General features: G+C 40.5%; 1 long non-coding RNA gene across 1 annotated transcript in view; it reads left to right on the top strand.

Annotated features, from left to right (window-relative positions):
- Positions 1-12,021, top strand: part of LOC125920931 (uncharacterized) — a 30,146-nt gene extending 18,125 nt beyond the window's left edge. The window contains exons 2-4 of the long non-coding RNA XR_007457257.1: positions 1,269-1,434; positions 6,205-6,261; positions 9,067-12,021. This is a non-coding gene — a long non-coding RNA (uncharacterized LOC125920931). The remainder of the gene's footprint in view (positions 1-1,268; positions 1,435-6,204; positions 6,262-9,066) is intronic.
- The last annotated feature ends 5,642 nt before the right edge of the window (positions 12,022-17,663 follow it).

Below are 17,663 nucleotides of genomic sequence, written 5' to 3'. Positions count from 1 at the left end.
ACTCATCTGGGTTAGATGTCTGTCTCTCTGTGCCCTTTTTCAGTACCCTGCAACCAACTCATTGTATAGTATCCCACTTGTCTGATGAGTTATCAACTCATGTAACTTATGGGTAGGGGCAGTGTCTTGCCTGACATTGTGTGTCCAGTGCCTGAGCCAAACAAGACTCTCAGCTAATGAATGAATGAATGAATGAATGAATGAAGCATTCAAGGCTGGCTCACTTTTCTCTGAATTTATGTATTGTGTATTAAACAGTACAGGTATTACAGAATATTTCCATCATCACAGACAGTTAGTAACCAAACCTAGTTTTGGATGAAGAAATGATTTTTTTTACAGGAACAGTGCAAGAATTACATGTTCTATTTGTTTAAATATGTTACAATTATCTTCTGAGAATGCTGTCCACCTATCTTAATGTGATTTACTTAAATACTTCACAGTATGCAAATATTACGTGTTTATCATAAGTAATAATAAATCATCTTTGTGGTGAGAGTTAGAGAGGCTTTCTATGTTTATAAAGAGTGATGTGACCAAACCAAGATCTTCTAGAATAAGTTGACTTGTGGTACAAACATAGTGGTAAATGTGACCGAGTGCTGAGGAAGCTCCAGCTGATCCAAAAACTCTATTTGTGAATAATTTTAAATCAAGAGGAAAATTGGCCTATATCCTTTTTTTTCAAAATTCTGTGATTTCGTAAATTGTTAATTGTTTTAATAACAATCCTCAAGGGGACTGTGTGATATTCAGCTAAGTGAGAGATGCAGAAATGGTGATGTCCCAGTTATGGAAAGAGATTCCAAAATATTTTGGAGGGGGGGGGAAAGACAGACACTGAACTTTATATTCAAATGTTGTGCTAATGGTAATTCCTTTGAAGCAGTCAGAAAAGGCTTTCACACAGATGAAAGCATATGAGATCACTTGAAACTAATCTGGAATCTCTTGTAGTTTCTGAGGCTATTGCTTCCAGAGTAGATTCTCTAACCCCCATCTCTTTTTCAGTACCTATATCTCAACACAAGACCTGCCCTGGTTGAAATTTGGAAGACAATAGTTATTGAGCATAAATAGTTCATTATTTTATTTTCTAAGACTTGAAATAGCAAAGAAAGAATATGTATATCAGCAAATAAAACATTCTTCTAATTAGTTCCCACCTCAAGCAATGTTGTTCCCCTTTTGATATGCAGTTTGTCTGCTATTTTCACTGTTCTACTTCTGCATTCAAAATAAACTTTTATATAATTTCATTCAAGGAGGGAACCAGAAACATGGTGGAGTAGGAGGATCCTGAGTTCACCTCATCCCATGCACACACCAAGGCAACAGCTACACCTGTGCAACTTACTCTGAAAATGACCTGAAGACTAGCAGAAAACACCTTCTACAGCTAGTCATAGAGAGAATGCCACATCGAAAAGGGTAGGAGGTGTGGAGATGTTGTTGGGAACCAAACCCTGGGTGTGACTAATCGCAAACAGAAGGGACATTGAAAGCATAGAGGAGTGAGGGGATCATACCCCACACTGGATACCACCCAACCTAGGGACCTGCACTGGGAAGACAAGTCCCCATAAACCTGGCTCTGAAAACCAGTAGAGCTTAACTCCAGGAGCTTTCAGCAGGACTTAACTCTGGGAGAGCAGGAGGATGATAAGAAAACCCAGTTCCCGCCCTTTAAAGAGCCAGCATACCAAATAGCTAAGCCCACGACACAGCACATAAGTAGCAGTTTGAAAAGCACCTGGCATATATGTATATAGTGAGCTATTGAGTAATCTTAGAATGTGTGCTGGAGGGACAGGGATCTGCAGGAGATTTCTCCAGGAGCAAAAGTGCTGGCAGGTGCCATTTCCCCCTCCCCCAGCCCAGATAGCCAAACACTAGCAGGAGCCAGCACTAACAATCTCCACCTATCTTGCTAGCATCATGTGCCCTGCCCCCACATGATGTACCCACACCACCCAACCCACCCACCTCTTCAAGCATCCCACCAAAGCAGCTCCTGTTCCACCACACCTAGCAGACATCCCTGACTGGGACCAGCACCACTCCAAAGTAACTCCTGCCCCAAGTGAAAGGGAGATAACACACACACCAATGCATCTATAGTTCCCACAGCTGGGCCTCTTAACTGGCTGTGCAGGGAGCAAGGCCTGCCCTTCAATGCACATAAAACTGTAGCACAGAGGCTAATTCAGACAGCAAGGCTGACTGCTAGCCCTGCCCACCAACCTGCAACCAGCTGCAGCCACTCTTCTCAACAATGCAGAGAGAAAACCCTGCCCAGTGTGCCCACAGCAGGCAAAGCAGTCACAGCTCAGCCACAACAGGAAGACACACACAGTTCACAGAGGGAACACCCTGTAGTACCTGGTCCTGGTGACCAGGGGGATTGCACTACAGGGTACCACATGACTTCTTCTACATAAGACCATTATTTATTTTCAAGATCAGGAGACATAGCTGACTTGCCTAATACATAGAAACAAACACAGAGAGTTAGAAAAAATGAGGAGACAGAGGAATATGTTCCAAATGAAAGAATAAAACAAAATCACAGTAAAAAAGCTAAATGAAACAGAGATAAGCAATATTCCTGATAAAGGGTTCAAAGTAATGGTCATAAAAATACTAAACTTGAGGAAAGAATAGATAGACTCAATGAGTACCTCAGCAAAGACATAGAAAACATAAAAAAGAGCAGCCAGAGCTGAAGAATTCAATGGCTGAAATGAAAAAACTATACTGAGAGCAAATCAACAGATTAGAAAATGTGAAAGAATGGATCAGCAATTGGAAGACAGGGTAATCGAAAGCAACCAAGCTGAACAGCAAAAAGAAAAAAAAAAGAATAATAAAAAATGAGAATAGGTTAAGGGAACTCTGTAACATCATCAAGCACAAAACATTCACATTATAGGGATCCCAGAAGGAGAAAAGAGAGAAGGGGGAAGAAACTTACTTGAAGAAATAATACTGAAAATTTCCCTAATCTGAAGAAGGAAACAGACACACAGATCCCAGGAATCACAGAGAGCTCCTAACAAGATTAACCCAAGGAGGTCAGTACCAACACACATAATAATCAAAATGGCAAAAAATAATAATAGAGTTTTAAAATCATCAAAAGGAAACAGTTAAATGCAAGGGGAATCCCATAAGGTTGTCAGCTAATTTTTCAGGAAAAACTTCACAGGCCAGAAGAGAGTGGCAGGGTATATTCAAAGTACTGAAAAGAAAAAAAAAACCCTACAATCCAGGATATTCTATCCAGCAAGGTTGTCATTCAAAACTGAAGGAGAGATAAAGAGTTTTCCAAACAAACAGAAGTTAAAGGATTTTATTACCATGAAACGAGCCTTACAAAAAAAAAAAGTTAAAGTGAATTATTTAAGTGCAAAGAAAGGGCCAAACTAAAAGTAAGAAAATTATAAAAGGAAAAAATTCACAAATCAAATTAAACATGTAGTAAAGGTAGTAGATTAATCACTGATAAAGCCAGTGTATTTAGAATGTAAAAGTAATAAAATCAATTATATCTACAAAATTAGTCAAGAGATACACAAAATGAAAATATGTAAAATATTACATCATATACATAAAACATGGAGAAGGGAGTAAAAATTTAGTGCTTTTAGTATGTATTCAAATTTAAGTGACCATGAGCTTAATATAGACTGCTATACACATAGGATATTATGTATGAAACCAGTGGTGAGCACAAATCAAAAACCTGTAATAGATACACAAAAATAGAGAAAGAAATTCAAGTATAACACTAAAGAAAGCCATCAAACCACAAGTGAAGAGAGCAAGTGAAGAAGAAAGGAAGAGAGAAGCCCTAGAAAAAACAACCAGAAAACAATAAATAAAATGGCAATAAGTATATACCTATCAATGATGATTTTAAATGTAAATGGACTACATGTTCTAGTCAAAAGAAATAGGATGACTGGTTAAAAAAAGAAGAGTTATCTATACACTGCCTACAAGAGACTTGCTTCAGACCTAAATACACATACAGACAAAAAGTAAAATAATGGAAAAAGATATTCCATGCAAATGGAAGCAAAAAAAAAAGCTACAGTAGCAATAATTATATCAGACAAAATAGATTTTAAAACAAAGACTATAACAAGAGACAAAGGGCACTATATAATGATAAAGAGATCAATCCAAAAAGAGGATATAACAATTGTAAATACCTATGCAACATAACAGCACCTAAATATATGCAGCAAATATTAACAGACATAAAGATAGAAATAGATCAAATATATATCAATATATTGATATTGGAATTCTTATCCAAAATAAAGAACTTATACAACTCAATACCAAAAGAAACAGTCATATAAGAACCTAAACAGACATTTTTCCAAAGAAGACATACAAGTGGCCAAAAGACACAAGCAAAGATGTTTAACATCACTCATCATCAAGGAAATACAAATCAAAACCACAATGACATACTTCCTCACACTGGTGAGAATGGATAGTATCAAAAAGGTAAGAAAGAGGGGTGCCTGAGTGGCTCAATCAAGCGTCCAGCTCTTGATTTCAGCTCAGGTCATGATCTCACTGTCATGAGTTCAAGCCCCACATTGGACTCTGCACTGACAGTGTGGAGCCTGCTTGGGATTCTCTCTCCTCCTCTCTCTCTGTCCCTCCCCACTTACTCTCTCTTTCTCTCTCAAAATAAATAAACTTTAAAAAATCATAAGAAATAACAGGTATTGGCAAAGATATATAGAAAAAAGCAAACTGTGTACTGTTGGTGGGAATGTAAAATGGTGCGGCCACTGTGAAAAGCAGTATGTAGTTTGTTTAAAAATTGAATTCTGGGTATTTACCCAAGAAAACAAAAACGCTAATTTGAAAAGATATATGTACCCCTATGTTTATTGCATTATCATGTATAATAGCTAAGATACTGGAGTCCATGGTTAGAAGAATGGATAAAGAAGACACAGCTGTGTGTGTGTGTGGGTGGGTGGGTGGGTGGGTGTGTGTGTGTGTGTGTGTGTGTAATGGAATATTAGTCATAAAAAGGATGAGATATTACCACTTGTCAGAACGTGGATGGGCCTGGAGGGTATTATGCTAAGTGAAATAAGAGAAAGACAAATACCATAGGATTTCACTTATATATGGAATCTAAGAAACAAAACAAATGAATAAGCCAAAAAAGCAGAATCAGACCCACAGATACAGAGAACAAACTGGTTGTTGTTATAGGGGAGGGGGTTGGGGATGGGCATATGGGTTAAGGGGCGTGGAAGGTACAGACTTCCAGTGATGAAATGAGTAAGTCACAGGATGAAAGGTACAGCACAGGGAATATAGTCAATGATATAGTAATAGTGTTATATGGTGACAGGTTGTAACTACACTTGTGGTGAACATAACATATAGAGCTGTTGAATCACTATGTTATACACTTGAAACTAATGTAACATTGTGTGTCCACTCTACTTCAGTAAAAAAAGGACCCCTTTTTTAAAAAAATTTATGTTTATCTTTGAGAGAGAGACAGAGAGCAAGCTGTGAAGAGGCAGAGAGAGAGGGAGACACAGAATCCAAAGCAGGCCCCAGGCTCTGAGCTGTCAGCACAGAGCCGGACCTGGGGCTTAAACTCAGACTGAGATCATGACATGAGCCAAAGTTGGATGTTTAACTGAGCCACGCAGGTGTCCCAAAAAGGGCCCCCCTTTTTTTTTTTAATTTTTTTTTTAACGTTTATTTATTTTTGAGACAGAGAGAGACAGAGCATGAACGGGGGAGGGGCAGAGAGAGAGGGAGACACAGAATCAGAAGCAGGCTCCAAGCTCTGAGCCATCAGCCCAGAGCCCGAAGCGGGGCTCGAACTCACGGACTGTGAGATCGTGACCTGAGCTGAAGTTGGACGCTTAACCGACTGAGCCACCCAGGCACCCCAAAGGGCCCCTTTTAAACATCCTTTACACTTCCAAGATAGTTGTCATATTTTCCAGTACCCATTAAGAAACACTTTTCATATTTATTTATCAAAATAAATATTTATTGAGTGAATATTATTAAGGGCCCAGGATCTGGGCCACCAATAAAATAAACATATTCTCTGCTCTCATGGGGATTATAGTCTAGTGGAGGAGGAAAACATTAAACAACGATTCATAGAAATAACTGTATATTTACCATTTGTTGAAGGTTAAGATGAAAACAGAAAAATCTCCCCTGTGGAAGTGACATTTATGTGACTTGAAGGTGAGTAGAACAGAATCTGACTGGGAAGGTAAGTGCAAAGGCCCCTCCCACAGGGAGGCTTCCAAACTTATGTGGGCCTAGTTGGGGGGCGGGGTTGGGAAATAATTTGATGGAACTAGCTTTTACCTGCAAAAGCAAAAGGCCTATTTGGTTATTCCTAGAGTAGTCAAAAGAGCTGCAGAATCTGCCGGAGATTTCATCCAGGAATGGAGAACAAGTAGGTACAGAAATGCAGGTTTGAAGGTCCAGGGGAAAAAGAACAGAAATTCTTTTCTTTCTTATGAAAGAAAAGAAAAGAAATTTCTTTTCTTTCTTATGAACAGAAATTCATAATAATTTTATCCTACCAAGGCCTGCTCATTCACTAAAAGAATTAGGAAAGGATTTGTTGGTTACAGATTTGCATTTAGGAAGCATTCCCTGGGTACCATCTGGGGAATGAAGTAGAGGGAGCAAGGACACTTTCAGGGAGACCCTTGGGGGATCAAGGACCCTGGAGAAAGATGACAGAAGTCTGGAGGAGGGTTGACAGCAGGAGGGTTGAAAAGAAGTGCAAACATGTGAGATGTAAATATAAATACATAAAAACCAAAAACTGCTTATTAATTCAGTAACACTCTCAAGGGTTTGTGTTTATTATGCCAGCATCCTTCCACATTGGAAAAATAATAAAGCTTTTTGTGCTATTTTGAGTCCTCTGAGCTGCAGCTGCCAAGGTGGGATTCAAAACCCTGGGATTTTTATTAGGGGGAAGGCTCAAGGAAAGGAAATAGGGAGGGCCAGGCACTTGGGGGAGTTGTGACTTGCAATGCAAGTCCCACCCTGGCGGTGAGGGGAGAGTTCCAGCGGCTCCCCCACCATTTAGCAGGACTCGAGTGCTGGTTACTTTATATAGCATTTGCTCTTTTAAACTGCAGCTTTTCTTCTGTGCCTCTGGGCAGACAAATTTGTTCATTTTCTCTCAGTACTATTTCTCCCCATTGCAGCTGGCAACATTGAGTATGGGGGTTCCCTTCATTACCTTGTCTTCATCTCTCTTGCTCTTCTCTGTGTGGTCTCTCTATCTTTTGTTGTGCAGAAGATGTTCAATCAGCCTTCAGTTCTTTAGGAGGAATTTCTCTATAAATAGGTGTAGATTTTGCATGTCTGTGGAGGAGGTGAGTTTAGGGACTTCCTATACCTCTATCTTGGACCAGAACACAAAAGGAGTCCTTAGAAAGAAACGAAGGAAGGAAGGAAGGAAGGAAGGAAGGAAGGAAGGAAAAGAAAAAGAAAGAAAAAGAAAAAAAAAGAAAAAGAAAAAAAAAGAAAAAGAAAAAGAAAAAAAAAGAAAAAGAAATTTCTTGGAAAACCTGTGTTAGCTCCTTAAAATGATGACACCAAGACCAAGCATGGGCTTTTATATATTATTTCTCCCCCCAAAACAGGCTCGAGTGTAGGATTCATGTGAAAGACTTTGGCAACTAGAAAATCATAATGTGAAATAGAAAGAGACAGCATCAGGAATGTTGGATAGAATTCTGTTTTCTCAAGTAGTGTCCTTGATTTAAACAATAACCATTCCTCAAGAAGAAAACTCAGAGAAAAGAATAGTGTGTCTTTTGTACTCTAGCAAATGCTTTGTGAAGAAAATGGAAATTGAGGACCAAAAAATGCAAACCTGAAATGAGTATTTTCCTCTGGGGTAAATTAAGTGGTCGGAGGGAAAACTCTAGATGGGATAGTTTTATTTTACCTGAGCTTACGTGGTGCTTCAAGAGGAGATGGAAATCTGGATGTGAATGTGAAATATCCTACAGTTAAATGTGGATGACTAACTTCATTTTTACAAAGTATCAGGCAAACAGAGCCCTTTAGCCAAAATTTGCATCCTTTGCATTATTAGACCTTCTTCCTTTGCTCCCAATTATGCTTCTACCCCTCACTTTGTCTCAGGGTCTACTCAACTCCTGACTTCCTGGGTTCTGACTCCTGCTCTAAATGCCATGCATGCCTTTGACCTTAATGAAAATTTTCTCCAAAAACAAAGGTTGCATTCACTTATCAGGTTTTCCAGCTCTTGATCCACATATTGCCCAGACCTCTAATCCTAGCACCAGACCTCCAGGCCAGACCCCACAAAGAGCAGGTAGACAGGGCTCCACACCAACAAAAAATAACAGCCCCCAAATACGCTGGGCCCCTGCCAGATTTGTGTAAGCATAACTTATCATCTTGCTGGCGGAAGAGTGAGATAAATGAGAACTCAGAGGACCAAAAACACTAAAGCCTGTCAGGACTGAAGCAAGCTCAGACATCATGGAGCCTTGGCCCAAACTTGATGCCAAAAGGGAGTGCTGGGGTTACACCCCAGATGCCTCTGTTGGCATCAGAAAACTCCAGAAAGATCCAGTGGTTTAAATTCTTCCCTTAATTCTGAGCCAGAAATTCTTAATTCCAAGGTGGAAGTGTAGCAGAAAGAAGGAGGAGACCTCAGAGCAGAACTAACTCCTGGACTCTGATTTATGGGCATAACTGCCAGGTTTGGGCATGTGACAATAGATCATCATTCTTGTATTTGCTGATGCAGCTTTGAAGCCTCATTCCCAGTTCAGGGCTCTTGGCCAGAGCTCAGTATGGAAGACACAAAATAATACTGGGGACTGATTGTAGAGGAATATGTCAGTGAGTATGACATTCATGAGGGTTATGCTTGGGGGAGACAAACTGCAAAATATCGAATATTGAAATTAGATGTTGTCAGGTTTCTTTTCACCAATCCCCACATGCTCCTGCTTAGTATTATAATAAATATCCATTACCCAGGAGGAAGAGGAGAGAGTCAGCAGCCATCACCAGACATCTGGCTTTGGAAGCAGTTTTGCTGAAGAGAATACAACCTGTGCCACTGAATCCAAACAGCATTCATTCTTGGTGGTCGCGAGCATCCTTGCATCCAGAGAAAGGAATCACTTTGCTATTTTTTATGGTTTAATTTTATTATTGCATAAAACATTTTGGCTGTATAACTTTCTGGACTTCCCTGTTTTACAACCAATAATCCCGCTGAAATGTGAAATGTACCTAAAATTAACAAAGACAGTGTCTCATCCCACATCTCTGATTTCATTTAGGCTTGAAGAAGTAGTCCAACATCACACAGAGTACAAAGCACGGGAGCAGAGAGACCTAGGTTTGCTCCCAGCTCTGTGCCGCAAAGTCACTCATTGGTGACCTGAATTAAGCCACAATAGTTGTCTTAGTCTTAGACTGTGTTGTTCTTTGATGCCATAGAATTAGATCATCTCCAAGGGCCCTGGTAGCTCTAACACTCTACTGCTGAACTCAGGCTGACATCTGAGACAGACTCATGAGACTTATCTTCAAGTTTTCATTCCTATAATGATATGTGGATGACTAGGGGCTGAAATATTGGGAAGATATCATGGAAACTTTCTCATATAGACATCAGAAAAAATGGTCAACAGATTTTTGTACCATTTCTGTTTAAAATCCTTATTTCTCTGGATAAGAAATAAAGGTTTTGACAATATCTTCAAAAATATTATGGCACTGTCCTTCTCCTCTACCCCTGGAGGTTCCACTGGGTAAGAAAGTTCTGAAAGACACGTGGGAATTTGGTCAAGCACTCCCTTCTGCAGCACTCACAGGAAGGAGGATCCAAGGATTTGCTGACATCCAGCTAGGGGTCCATTTGGAGCCATCTACAGATACTCTAGAGACATTGTGCTCTTTCAATGAGGAAAAGCCACACATATAAAAAGCCATACTCACTACCTATTTCCTGACCCATTGCAAACCACCACAGTCTCTTCTCATCAGTCTTTCTTCCAAAACATAAACTATACTGTGACAGCCATAATGCTTCTATTTACATTTCTGAGGCAATATTTTTAAGATCCTTGAAAGCTAGATTGACAACCATAGCCAGCCTATGACTTCATTTTTTAAAATTAAAGGTTATAATGCTGTTTCACATCTATTTCTGAGTAGCAATTCACCCCAAAACTCAGTGCTTGAAGGAACAATTTATTATTTCTCATGCTTCTGTGGGCTGAGGTTTTTCTGCTAGACTCACCTGGGCCCACCTATTTTGCTGCATTCAGCTGGAGAGAGTCTCTGACTTCTTCACTGATGTCTGGCAGTTGGTCCTGGCTATTGACTGGGGGACCTTGGTTCTCCTCGGTGAGGTTTCTTATCTTCTAGTAGGCTAGACTGGTTTCCTTACATGGTGGTTTGGGGGCAGCACTTCAAGGGAACAAAGTGGAAGCCACAGGCTTCTTATGGCCTAACCTCAGAAGTTGTACATTATTTCTGGTGCATCCATTGGTCAAAGCAAGTCACAAGTCCAGATCAGAGTTAGGAGGTGGGGAAATAAACCATCTCTTGCTAGGAGGCACAGCGAAGTCAAAGAGACATGTATGTAGGAATTGCTGCTTTTTTCACCTCCATCTGCCACAGACAACTTTTAAAATGAGGCAAACCATAAGAGACTCTTAAATACAGAGAACTGAGGGTTGATGGAGGTGGGGAAAATGGGTGATGGGAATTGAGGAGGGCACTTGCTGGGATGAGCACTGGGTGTTTTATGTAAGTTGTGAATCACTGGATTCTACTCCTGAAACCAAGACTACACTGTATGTTATCTAATGTGAGAATAAAACATTAAAAGAATAATAATAAAATCATAAAAAATAAAGTGATTTTAAATAGTAAAACAGTACAATCATGGAAAAAGCAGAATGTATCAATAACTACAAGTAAAGAAATAAAATCACTCTTAATCCCTCCATCCCAGGAGAATGACTATTAATATAAGTGCATGTATGCCTAACATTTTTGTATACATCTTTACATCAGGTCAAAAAATACATACTGTTTTGTTCCCTGATTTTTATAACCCAACAGTATGTCCTAAGCATTTCCTCATAATGTGCCTAATATATCATATTTAATGGGCCATAATTTATTTATGTATTATATATATTTTTACTACTATAAATAATCATGTAGTGAACTTTTTCATATAAATCTTTGTGCACATCTCTGATTATTTCTTTTTTTTTTAACATTTATTTATTTTTGAGAGACAAAGACAGAGCATGAGCAGGGAAGGGGCAGAGAGAGAGGGAGACACAGAATCCGAAGCAGATTCCAGGCTCTGAGCTGTCAGCACAGAGCCTGATGTGGGGCTCAAACTCACAAACCGCGAGTTCATGACTTGAGCCGAAGTCGGACCCTTAACCAACTGAGCCACCCAGGTGCCTCTATTTATTTCTTTAAGGTTAAGTCCATAAAGTAGAATTGCTATGTCAAAAGAAATATATATTTTAAAATTTTGAGATATTTTGCTAAATGACCTCCTATAAAAAAGTTAATATTCTGTTCTCAGCAGAGAAATATAAGAAATCCCTGTTTCTCCCTTTTCCTTAACCCTTCTGAGTCTGAGAGGTAAATACTGACATTCATAATTATATCAATTTGTATATCATTGTCAGTAATGTTAAACATTTTTCCCATTTTTACCAGCCATCTGTATTCTCTCACCAACCCAGTCTATTGCTTGTCTCTCTCTAGGAATATCAAGAAAAAAAAATGGAGAAGAAGGAGTCTTAACGGAATGTGTTCCCCTTAATTATCATTATATCAGTCTCTTTTCCCTATAGGTAAGTAGTTTACTACAAATGTGAGCACTTAAAAGTGATAAAACAATTATGTCTCATGAGTCAAGAGACCAGGTCTGGTGGGGAAGGGAAGGGGAGGGGAGGAGAGGGGAGGGGAGAAAAGGAAAGAAAGGGGAGAGGCAGAGAGAGAAGAAAGGGAAAAAAAGATATGTGCTCAAGAGAAGGTACACAGAGGTGAAGAAAAAAAAGTTAGAATTAATTTAATGAACAGAGATGGATCAGAGAGGTTTAGAAAATCAATATTGGCTGGATGTCAGTGTAGAACTAAATGAGGAGAACATGGGGTATAAGAACCAGGGAGATTGGGCAACCCATTACTGCATTTGGGATATGCCAGGGTTGACCCTTTTCCACCAAAACTCAGTGGTTATCCTTAAAAAATTAACAAAAGATAACTCCAGGGAGAGGTTCCGGAAGATGGCGGCGTAGGAGGACGCGGGGCTCACAACGCGTCCTGCCGATCACTTAGATTCCACCTACACCTGCCTAAAGAACCCAGAAAACCGCCAGAGGATTAGCAGAAGGGAGTCTCCGGAGTCAAGCGCAGACTAGAGGCCCACGGAAGAGGGTAGGAAGGGCGGCGAGGCGGTGCGCACTCCACGGACTGGCGGGAGGGAGCCGGGGCGGAGGGGCGGCTCGCCGGCCAAGCGGAGCCCCCGAGTCTGGCTGGCAAAAGCGGAGGGGCTGGACAGACTGTGTTCCGACAGCAAGCGCGACTTAGCGTCTGGGAGGTCAGAAGTTAACAGCTCTGCTCGGAAAGCGGGAAGGCTGGAGGACAAAGGGAGGGAGAGCTGCTGAGCCCCCGGACGGCAGAGCTCAGCTTGGCGGGGAACAAAGGCGCCAGCGCCATCTCCCCCGCCCATCCCCCAGCCAAAATCCCAAAGGGAACCAGTTCCTGCCAGGGAACTTGCTCGCTCCGCGCAAACACCCAACTCTGTGCTTCTGCGGAGCCAAACCTCCGGCAGCGGATCTGACTCCCTCCCGCTGCCACAGGGCTCCTCCTGGAGTGGATCACCTAAGGAGAAGCGAGCTAAGCCTGCCCCTCCACCCCCCCGTGCACCTTGCCTACCCACCCCAGCTAATACGCCAGATCCCCAGCAACACAAGCCTGGCAGTGTGCAAGTAGCCCAGACGGGACACGCCACTCCACAGTGAATCCCGCCCCTAGGAGAGGGGAAGAGAAGGCACACACCAGTCTGACTGTGGCCCCAGCAGTGGGCTGGGGGCAGACATCCGGTCGGACTGCGGCCCCGCCCACTAACTCCAGTTATACACCACAGCACAGGGGAAGTGCACTGCAGGTCCTCACCACGCAAGGGACTCTCCAAAATGACCAAACGGAAGAATTCCCCTCAGAAGAATCTCCAGGAAATAACAACAGCTAATGAACTGATCAAAAAGGATTTAAATAATATAACAGAAAGTGAATTTAGAATAATAGTCATAAAATTAATCGCTGGGCTTGAAAACAGTATACAGGACAGCAGAGAATCTCTTGCCACAAAGATCGAGGGACTAAGGAACAGTCACGAGGAGTTGAAAAACGCTTTAAACGAAATGAAAAACAAAATGGAATCCACGATGGCTCGGCTTGAAGAGGCAGAGGAGAGAATAGGTGAACTAGAAGATAAAGTTATGGAGAAAGAGGAAGCTGAAAGAAAGAGAGATAAAAAAATCCAGGAGTATGAGGGGAAAATTAGAGAACTAAGTGATACACTAAAAAAAAATAATATACGCATAATTGGTATCCCAGAGGAGGAAGAGAGAGGGAAAGGTGCTGAAGGGGTACTTGAACAAATTATAGCTGAGAACTTCCCTGAACTGGGGAAGGAAAAAGGCATTGAAATCCAAGAGGCACAGAGAACTCCCTTCAGACGTAACTTGAATCGATCTTCTGCACGACATATCATAGTGAAACTGGCAAAATACAAGGATAAAGAGAAAATTCTGAAAGCAGCAAGGGATAAACGTGCCCTCACTTATAAAGGGAGACCTATAAGACTCGTGACTGATCTCTCCTTTGAAACTTGGCAGGCCAGAAAGGCTTGGCACGATATCTACAGTGTGCTAAACAGAAAAAATATGCAGCCGAGAATCCTTTATCCAGCAAGTCTGTCATTTAGAATAGAAGGAGAGATAAAGGTCTTCCCAAACAAACAAAAACTGAAGGAATTTGTCACCACGAAACCAGCCCTACAAGAGATCCTAAGGGGGATCCTGTGAGACAAAGTACCAGAGACATCACTACAAGCATAAAACATACAGACATCACAATGACTCTAAACCCATATCTTTCTATAATAACACTGAATGTAAATGGATTAAATGCGCCAACTAAAAGACATAGGGTATCAGAATGGATAAAAAAACAAGACTCATCTATTTGCTGTCTACAAGAGACTCATTTTAGATCTGAGGACACCTTTAGATTGAGAGTGAGGGGATGGAGAACTATTTATCATGCTCCTGGAAGCCAAAAGAAAGCTGGAGTAGCCATACTTATATCAGACAAACTAGACTTTAAATTAAAGGCTGTAACAAGAGATGAAGAAGGGCATTATATAATAATCACAGGGTCTATCCACCAGGAAGAGCTAACTATTATAAATGTCTATGCGCCAAATACCCGAGCCCCCAGATATATAAAACAATTACTCATAAACATAAGCAACCTTATTGATAAGAATGTGGTCATTGCAGGGGACTTTAACACCCCACTTACAGAAATGGATAGATCATCTAGACACACAGTCAATAAAGAAACAAGGGCCCTGAATGATACATTGGATCAGATGGACTTGACAGATATATTTAGAACTCTGCATCCCAAAGCAACAGAATATACTTTCTTCTCGAGTGCACATGGAACATTCTCCAAGATAGATCATATACTGGGTCACAAAACAGCCCTTCATAAGTTTACAAGAATTGAAATTATACCATGCATACTTTCAGACCACAATGCTATGAAGCTTGAAATCAACCACAGGAAAAAGTCTGGAAAACCTCCAAAAGCATGGAGGTTAAAGAACACCCTACTAACGAATGAGTGGGTCAACCAGGCAATTAGAGAAGAAATTAAAATATACATGGAAACAAACGAAAATGAAAATACAACAATCCAAACGCTTTGGGATGCAGCGAAGGCAGTCCTGAGAGGAAAATACATTGCAATCCAGGCCTATCTCAAGAAACAAGAAAAATCCCAAATACAAAATCTAACAGCACACCTAAAGGAAATAGAAGCAGAACAGCAAAGGCAGCCTAAACCCAGCAGAAGAAGAGAAATAATAAAGATCAGAGCAGAAATAAACAATATAGAATCTAAAAAAACTGTAGAGCAGATCAACGAAACCAAGAGTTGGTTTTTTGAAAAAATAAACAAAATTGACAAACCTCTAGCCAGGCTTCTCAAAAAGAAAAGGGAGATGACCCAAATAGATAAAATCATGAATGAAAATGGAATGATTACAACCAATCCCTCAGAGATACAAACAATTATCAGGGAATACTATGAAAAATTATATGCCAGCAAATTGGACAACCTGGAAGAAATGGACAAATTTCTAAACACCCACACTCTTCCAAAACTCAATCAGGAGGAAATAGAAAGCTTGAACAGACCCATAACCAGCGAAGAAATTGAATCGGTTATCAAAAATCTCCCAACAAATAAGAGTCCAGGACCAGATGGCTTCCCAGGGGAGTTCTACCAGACATTTAAAGCAGAGATAATACCTATCCTTCTCAAGCTATTCCAAGAAATAGAAAGGGAAGGAAAACTTCCAGACTCATTCTATGAAGCCAGTATTACTTTGATTCCTAAACCAGACAGAGACCCAGTAAAAAAAGAGAACTACAGGCCAATATCCCTGATGAATATGGATGCAAAAATTCTTAATAAGATACTAGCAAATCGAATTCAACAGCATATAAAAAGAATTATTCACCATGATCAAGTGGGATTCATTCCTGGGATGCAGGGCTGGTTCAACATTCGCAAATCCATCAACGTGATACATCACATTAACAAAAAAAAAGAGAAGAACCATATGATCCTGTCAATCGATGCAGAAAAGGCCTTTGACAAAATCCAGCACCCTTTCTTAATAAAAACCCTTGAGAAAGTCGGGATAGAAGGAACATACTTAAAGATCATAAAGGCCATTTATGAAAAGCCCACAGCTAACATCATCCTCAACGGGGAAAAACTGAGAGCTTTTTCCCTGAGATCAGGAACACGACAGGGAGCCCACTGTCACCGCTGTTGTTTAATATAGTGCTGGAAGTTCTAGCATCAGCAATCAGACAACAAAAGGAAATCAAAGGCATCAAAATTGGCAAAGACGAAGTCAAGCTTTCGCTTTTTGCAGATGACATGATATTATACATGGAAAATCCGATAGACTCCACCAAAAGTCTGCTAGAACTGATACATGAATTCAGCAAAGTTGCAGGATACAAAATCAATGTGCAGAAATCAGTTGCATTCTTATACACTAACAATGAAGCAACAGAAAGACAAATGAAGAAACTGATCCCATTCACAATTGCACCAAGAAGCATAAAATACCTAGGAATAAATCTAACCAAAGATGTAAAAGATCTGTATGCTGAAAACTATAGAAAGCTTATGCAGGTAATTGAAGAAGATATAAAGAAATGGAAAGACATTCCCTGCTCATGGATTGGAAGAATAAATATTGTCAAAATGTCAATACTACCCAAAGCTATCTACACATTCAATGCAATCCCAATCAAAATTGCACCAGCATTCTTCTCGAAACTAGAACAAGCAATCCTAAAATTCATATGGAACCACAAAAGGCCCCGAATAGCCAAAGTAATTTTGAAGAAGAAGACCAAAGCAGGAGGCATCACAATCCCAGACTTTAGCCTCTACTACAAAGCTGTCATCATCAAGACAGCATGGTATTGGCATAAAAACAGACACATAGACCAATGGAATAGAATAGAAACCCCAGAACTAGACCCACAAACGTATGGCCAACTCATCTTTGACAAAGCAGGAAAGAACATCCAATGGAAAAAAGACAGTCTCTTTAACAAATGGTGCTGGGAGAACTGGACAGCAACATGCAGAAGGTTGAAACTAGACCACTTTCTCACACCATTCACAAAAATAAACTCAAAATGGATAAAGGACCTGAATGTGAGACAGGAAACCATCAAAACCTTAGAGGAGAAAGCAGGAAAAGACCTCTCTGACCTCAGCCGTAGCAATCTCTTACTCGGCACATCCCCAAAGGCAAGGGAATTAAAAGCAAAAGTGAATTACTGGGACCTTATGAAGATAAAAAGCTTCTGCACAGCAAAGGAAACAACCAACAAAACTAAAAGGCAGCCAACGGAATGGGAAAAGATATTTGCAAATGACACATCGGACAAAGGGCTAGTATCCAAAATCTATAAAGAGCTCATCAAACTCCACACCCGAAAAACAAATAACCCAGTGAAGAAATGGGCAGAAAACATGAATAGACACTTCTCTAAAGAAGACATCCGGATGGCCAACAGGCACATGAAAAGATGTTCAACGTCGCTCCTCATCAGGGAAATACAAATCAAAACCACACTCAGATACCACCTCACGCCAGTCAGAGTGGCCAAAATGAAGAAATCAGGAGACTATAGATGCTAGAGAGGATGTGGAGAAACAGGAACCCTCTTGCACTGTTGGTGGGAATGCAAATTGGT

The sequence above is a fragment of the Panthera uncia genome, chromosome C2 (assembly GCF_023721935.1).
Source record: "Panthera uncia isolate 11264 chromosome C2, Puncia_PCG_1.0, whole genome shotgun sequence".
NCBI lineage: Eukaryota > Metazoa > Chordata > Mammalia > Carnivora > Felidae > Panthera > Panthera uncia.
Note: the sequence above shows the minus strand (reverse complement) of the source record. Positions and strands in the feature narration are given on the sequence as shown.